Genomic DNA, 7,597 nt, shown 5'->3' with positions numbered 1-7,597 from the left:
GTGAGTTGGATACCGCTTTTCATGATCTTTTAATTGTCGAGATGCATATGATATGACTTTCCCTCTTTGCATCAAGACACAGCCTAAACCCAACTTTGATGCATCACTATATACCATAAAGTCTTCAGTTCCATCGGGTAATGATAGTATCGGGGCCCTGCAAAGATGATCTTTTAATAACTGAAAGGCTTTATGCTGTTTTTCTTCCCACTGAAATTTAACATTCTTTCGAGTTAATTTCGTCAAAGGCACGGCTATTTTAGAGAAATCTTGAATAAAATTGCGGTAATAGCCCGCCAATCCCAAGAAMCTTCGAATTTCAGATGGTGTTTTTGGTGCCTCCCATTTTGCAACGGCTTCAATCTTTGCTGGATCTACCTTTACTCCATCCTCAGATATAACATGCCCCAAAAACTGGACTTCTCTTAGCCAAAATTCACACTTTGATAGTTTAGCATACAGTTTTTCTCTTTTCAAAATCTCAAGAATCAATCGAAGATGTTTTGCATGCTCTTCTTGGGTTTTGGAGTATATAAGAATATCATCGATAAATACAATGACAAATTTATCGAGGTATTCTCTACATATTCGATTCATCAGATCCATGAAAGYTGMAGGTGCGTTAGTCAAACCAAATGGCATAACCAAGAATTCATGGTGCCCGTACCTGGTTCAAAATGCTTTTTTTGCTATACTGCCTTCTTTGATTTTCAACTGGTGGTATCCGGATCGCAAATCAATCTTTGAGATGTAAGTGGCTCCTACTAGTTGATCAAACAAATCATCGATCCTGGGCAATGGACATTTGTTCTTTATGGTCAATTTGTTTAACTCTCGATAATCAATACACATACGCATGGTGCCATCTTTCTTTTTCACAAACAGAACTGGAGCTCCCCGTGGTGAAGTACTTGGCCTGATAAATCCTTTGTCTGACAAATCCTTTAATTGTATAACCAGTTCTTTTAATTCTGATGGAGCTAATCTGTACGGTGCTTTTGCTACAGGTGCTGCTTCAGGTATGAAATCAATCATGAATTCAATAACTCTATCTGGAGGTAGCCCTGACAAGTCTTCTGGAAAGACTTCAGAATATTCACTGACAACCGAAATTAATTCTTGCTTATTCTGTTCTTTCTTAGCATCAATTATGTAAGCTATAAATCCTTGGCATTTCTTTTGGATATATTTTCTGGCTTTCATCACAGATAGCAAACTGGTACGATGATCCTGATGATCACCATAAATTACGACTGTCCCTCTGTCAGGTAACATAATTCTAATCATATTTTCTTCACAAACGATGATGGCCTTATTTTCTTCCAACTAATCCATCCCTATTATCACATCAAATTCTTTCATAGGCATGGGAAACAATCGGATGGGTGGCTCACAATCCTCAATCATGATAGTGCAGTTTTTAAACATATAACTCACAGATACTTGACCGTTAGCAGTATCAACTACTAACTTATCGTCAAGTGGCACGAAATTCATACGAGCACAAAAGACAGATGATGGGGATACAAATGAGAAGTTTGCACCCGAGTCAAATAACACTTTAGCATGTAAGGAGTTCACGAAAAATGTACCTGTTACTACATCGGGTGCAGTTTCTGCTTCATGTTTGGTCATTTGAAAAGATCGACCCCGCGCCCCACCCGTTGCTCATCTGCCTATATTTGTTCTTCCTCGGCCTGTTGACGTATTGCTCCCCATGGTTAACTGTGGGGCTTTCAATTGTGGACAATTTGGTCTCAGGTGATCTGAAGAATTACAATTAAAACACATTTTCACTGTTGGGCAAACACTTGACAAATGACCTGTTTCACCATATTTATAACATTTCCTTAGCTCAATCCTGCATTCTCCCTGATGAACTTGATAACATCGGGGACAAGTCCTTTCATTGAATCTTTCTATGGGCCTGTTTCCAAACTTTACAACTTTTGGTCCTTTGTATCCGGTTGATGGACCTTCCCATTTCCTCTTTTCTATTGCTTTCCCTTCTTCTTGTCTGTTCTTGTTTTTTTCTATTACCTCTGCTGCGTCAACGGTCAATGAAAATGTTGTCAGATTCATGGCTATGACAAATTCTCGGATTGATGGTTTCAATCCCCAAATATACCTTTCCACTTTTCTAGATTTCGAGGAAATATAATGTTCTGCAAATCTTGAATATTCAAGGAATTTCTCTGTATATTCCCTTACAGTTCTGTTTCCTTGTTCTAATTTTAGGAAGTCTTCTTCCATTTGTCTAACGGCAGCTTTTGGGAAAACTGCTCCTTGAATCTATTGACAAACTCTAGCCATGTCATAGTTTGCAAAATATCTGTTCTGGCTAAGGATTCTACTTCCCACCAAAATAACGCATTTGATTTCAGCACAGAGACTGCAAATCTGACTTTATCTGTTTCTGCACATCGGATGGTATTGAATACAGACTCCATCTCCCGATAAGGTTGGTGGTTTACAAGTTAGAAACATCTTTATGCCTCCTTCCCTGTTATTGAGAATTGGAATCGATGGAGTAACTTCAATTCTGGCTGTCTCTATTCTGTTAGGATTCCTCAAAATAGAAGACAAGGTTTCCCTTAGCTTTCCCATTTCTTCAACTAATATGTCTGTTGTTACATATTCTGGGTGAGACATCCGTTCTTGATTCATTTTTTCAGAGTTTGATTGTGCTTGATTCATATTAATTTATGGCTGGCTTCCTTTTCCTCTGGTCTGCCCCCTACCTCTGCCTCTACCTCTGCCTCTACTTCTGTCCTCAGAGGTGCCAATAGGAGCAACAGGGGATTCTTCTTCATTGGGGCGGGTGATCCTTTCTAACCTTCTTGATCTACTAGCCATCTGTAGATAACAAAGTTAAAATACACATTTTTCACATTCCCAAATATAATAAAGTGTCCAAGTKCAGTTATGTACCTGTAGATTCAAAATTACATTGGCCAGATGTAATCAGAAAATACCTTACACACAGATCTCTTAACTTATTATATTTATTCCAAAGGTGCTAACTATGTCTGGGACCCTAATATGCAATGAAATAGTTTAAGTCTAGGTATCATGCATGTGAATACCTAAATCCCTTAAACTCAGGCTCTGATACCATCTCTGTAACACCCGCAATCCTTACATTGCATATAACACATATTTTATATAGTGAATACATGTTTTCCCCTACATAGATCCTTGATACAAGAGTCTATAATGTAAAATACGCAAGTCAAAAATTCCAAAAGTACATGTTCTTGCATCCTAGCATCTATGCTTCCAAAAACAGCTAAGCACATAGGGAAGTAATTCACATAATGCTCTTTCCCTTATTATCATTACCTGCACACATATTTTTGAAAACACGCGATGAGGGTTCGACATGAATGTCTAGTGAGGTTCCCTTTTATGTAATGCAGGGTGAAGATCACCAAAACATTTATCAAATAATCATTTCACAACATGCAGAATAAAATCAGATTCTGTTTTGGTCCATCGAGCCTTTCGCTCCAAACCACACTTGGAATATATTTCAATAACCAGGACCAGAGCCCCTCTGGTCTCTCTTACAGAGCTTCTGGTTCTTCGACCAGAGCCTCTGGTTGTACTAACCAGATCTTTTGGTTCAATGTGTAAGCCAACCAGAGCCTCTGTAGTCTGTTTTTCATAAAAAAGATTCTAAGTATAAATTTGTTTTCTTAAAACTTCTAAAAATACGATTTTGACATAGAAGCTCTTATCAATAGATACAGAGCCTCTGGTCCAATTAGTACATTTAGTAAAAACTTGTTCATTATCCAAATCAATAACCAGAATCCTCTGGTCCAATAATGAGGACCACACAGAGCCCCTCTGGTTCCTTACAAGGAACAAATAGAGCCCCTCTGATTCCTCATAAAAATGACCATTCTGTTCCAAAACACTTTTAATCAATAACAGTGGCCATAGGACAAGTTTTCCCCTTCTCAATAACATCATGTCACACCCCGCTAAAGCGGAATCACGAGATGTAGCAGGCAAGCGAGTCATTGCAACAGTTTATAAATAACACCATTTCAAGTTTTTCAAAACCAAAACGGTTCATCGACATAACAGGAGTTAGAATTTACACAACGTTCATAATTACATCAAAAACTTAACTTAATCGATCTTGGCTCAAGTATGTTCCCTTAACATCCAAACCACTCACTTAGAACCTGAAAAGCATGGAAATAAAAACGAGGTCAACTACAAAGAGTTGGTGAGCTCACGGGTTTTCACATGCACAAAAACATTTCAATGCATAAACCAAGTAATAGCAAACTTATGYGAATTCTTTGCACTTAATAAATGTAAATCCCTCGCGATGTAACACTTGAGACGCTACTGAGCCTTACCTGACCAATATGCCCCATTAATTTTCGAACAACCAGAAGTAGCCCGTTCACTACATAGGTCCCACAGTTCGATAAAGCACAAATTCAGCGGTGGTCCAAATTCCACGTGATTAGGCTAGAAAACATAGGTAACTGTGCACCCCTTTCTGGTGGGACTGTCAACACAATAGCGGCTATCCACAATACCACGGCCCGGTGATGTACCCGAATTAACAAGTAGCGTGTACGGACGGGGACTTTATTTGGAAACATATACTCTGAAGCGCATCAATTTAGCATTTATTCTAAGTGTGGAAACGATTGTCAAAACAAAACATAATGAACCCGACTAAGCAGTTCCTTAGCCCAAGAGGTTTTGAGCAAAGTATCGACTAAACAGTTCTTTAGTCCCAATATTTCAAATACATAAACATGCAAAGTTTGCTCAATTTCATGCTTTTCCCCCAGAAAATATAAAAAGCATTAAAAGTGGGGNAACAACCAGAAGTAGCCCGTTCACTACTTAGGTCCCACGGTTCGATAAAGCACTAATTCAGCGGTGGTCCAAATTCCACATGATTAGGCTAGAAAACATAGGTAATTGTGCACCCCTTTTTGGGTGGGACTGTCAACACAATAGCGGCTATCCATAATACCACGGCCCGGGGATGTACCCGAGTTAACAATTAGCGTGTACGGATGGGGACTTTTATTTGGAAACATATACTCTTAACCACATCAATTTAACATTTATTCTAAGTGCGGAAACGATTGTCAAAACAAAACATAATGAACCCGACTAAGCAGTTCCTTAGCCCAAGAGATTTTGAGCAAAGCATCGACTAAACAATTCTTTAGTCCCAATATTTGAAATACATAAACATGCAAAGTTTGCTCAATTTCATGCTTTTCCCCCAGAAAATATAAAAACCATTAAAAGTGGGGTCGTGAGAACTCACTTGATTGGCGATTATCCGCATGATTCCTTTAAGAACTTGCTATGCTCGCTCGAACTTCCTGACAGACCAACCAGCGCTATATTACTTACGGTTTTCCTTGGCTAAGGTAGATTCAAGTTGTTTTAAATGCAAAKCCATCAAGTGTTTTTATAAAATAAAGCCGATTTTAATTATTTATTAAAAAGGAACCTTCCAAAATCCAAATAATGACATCATTAAATGTCATCCCAAAACAATTGATGGCAGCCGCCAATTACCAAATCCAAGAGATTTTGAGTTGGTTTAACACTATTTTCAAGAATAATCCACAATCCTTGAGCCACACGCATTCAACACCGATTGCATGCATCTCAACATTTTCAAGAATCAAAACTCTAACACAAAACCATCATCTTCGAACAACTCCAGAAAACAAAATAAGTTCCGATTCCAACAAGTTTTCAAAAGGATAAATCCGATTAGAGTTGCATGCAAGACCTATCATCCGAAAATGTGGTCAGACCTCACATGCAAGGAATTTTTCTTTTTTTCTTGGAGATTAAAGAGCTTGGATCACAGATTATCATCCCAACGAAGACACATGCGGGTCTTTGATGAATAATCTCTCCTCTTTAAATCCCATAAATCTTACTCAAAGAGTCGATTAGGAAGAAAGATAAAGACTTTTGGACATCAAAAAGAGAAGTAAACAGCTCTAAAATATACCCTTTCTCGACTACGAACTAGTTTCAAGAACAGCAGAAATCTTGAGTTTTGCTAGGAGATGGAATCTGTTGGAAAGTGATGGAGTTAGAGAGAGAAACGATGAAATGGCTGGAAATTTGGAAAGTGAAGAATTTTCAAAAGGGAAGGGGTATTTATGTGGGGATTCAATATAAAGAATGGGCTGACCTCTAAAGGCCCAAGCCCAAAAGACTTTTATTTACAAAATAAAAGAACTCAATAATAACAAACAAAACATTTTTGACAAAATATTTTTAAAAACACCACTCTTTCAAAATAATAATTGGCAACCAAATATAAAAGATTGGAACTTTGGAAATTTGAATTTTAAGAAGAACGAAACGAAAATATCGAGTTTATTTTTATGTGAAATATTTCAAAACTTATTTGGCATTGCACGAAATAACTTGGTTAGCTACCCGCCGAAACGTGACCTAACAAACTAATCTTGGAAGATGAGTAAGATGATCTCAGATCATCGAAGCTAAATCCTAGAAAGACTTAGTTTTCAATAAAGGTCCTAAAATGGGATACTAACCTGAAATTCCAAAATGCAGAATTGTCACAGTCTCCCCAAGCCACAAAAATTTCGTCCCGAAATTTAATCGTCAAGTTTAAAGTCATGGCTGGCCTTTAGAACAGGTGGGGATACTTGTTTTTCATGAAATCTTCCCTTTCCCATGTGTACTCGGGTCCACGCTTGGAGTCCCAATGGACTTTTACTATGGGAATACTGCTACGCCTCATCTTCTTAGCTTATCTATCCATGATCCCTATGGGTTTCTCAATGAAATGCAGTTGATCGTTAACTTGCACATCTTCCAGTGGCATTACTTGAGTTTCATCTGTTAGGTATCTTTTGAGATTCGATACATGGAATGTATCATGAATAGTGCTTAACTCCAGGGGCAAATCTAGCTTATATGCCACTGGTCCAATCCTTTATGCTATTTCGAAAGGGCCAATATAACAAGGGCCCAGCTTGCCTCTCTTTCCAAAACGCATCACTCCTTTCCATGGTGAGACATTTAAGAAAACTTTATCGCCTTTCTGGAATTCTAATGGTGTCCTCCGATTGTCAGCATAGCTTTTCTGACGATCCCTTGCAGCCGTGAGTCGATTTTTGATTACTACAATCTTACCAGTGGTCTCTTGGATAACGTCGGGTCCAGTTAACTGTTTATCACCAATTTCTGACCAAAACAATGGAGATCTGCACTTGCGCCCATACAAAGCTTCATAAGGCACACATTGGATACTGGTATGGTAGCTGTTATTGTAGGCAAATTCTACTAATGGAAGATGTGTGTCCCAACTTCCACCAAAATCTATAACACAGGCTCGCAACATGTCTTCCAGGGTTTGGATTGTTCTTTTGGTTTGTCCATCTGTTTGAGGGTGATAAGAAGTGTTTAGGTCTAGACGAGTATCCATTCCTTGCTGAAGCGACTGCCAAAACCTTGACGTAAAACGGCTGTCTCTATCTGAAAGAATGGAAGTAGGCACCCCATGCCTAGCGACGATTTCGTTTATATAGATCTGAGATAACTTCTCCATCTT

The sequence above is a fragment of the Cynara cardunculus genome, assembly GCF_001531365.2.
Source record: "Cynara cardunculus var. scolymus isolate 2C chromosome LG 10, CcrdV1, whole genome shotgun sequence".
Lineage (NCBI taxonomy): Eukaryota > Viridiplantae > Streptophyta > Magnoliopsida > Asterales > Asteraceae > Cynara > Cynara cardunculus.
Note: the sequence above shows the minus strand (reverse complement) of the source record.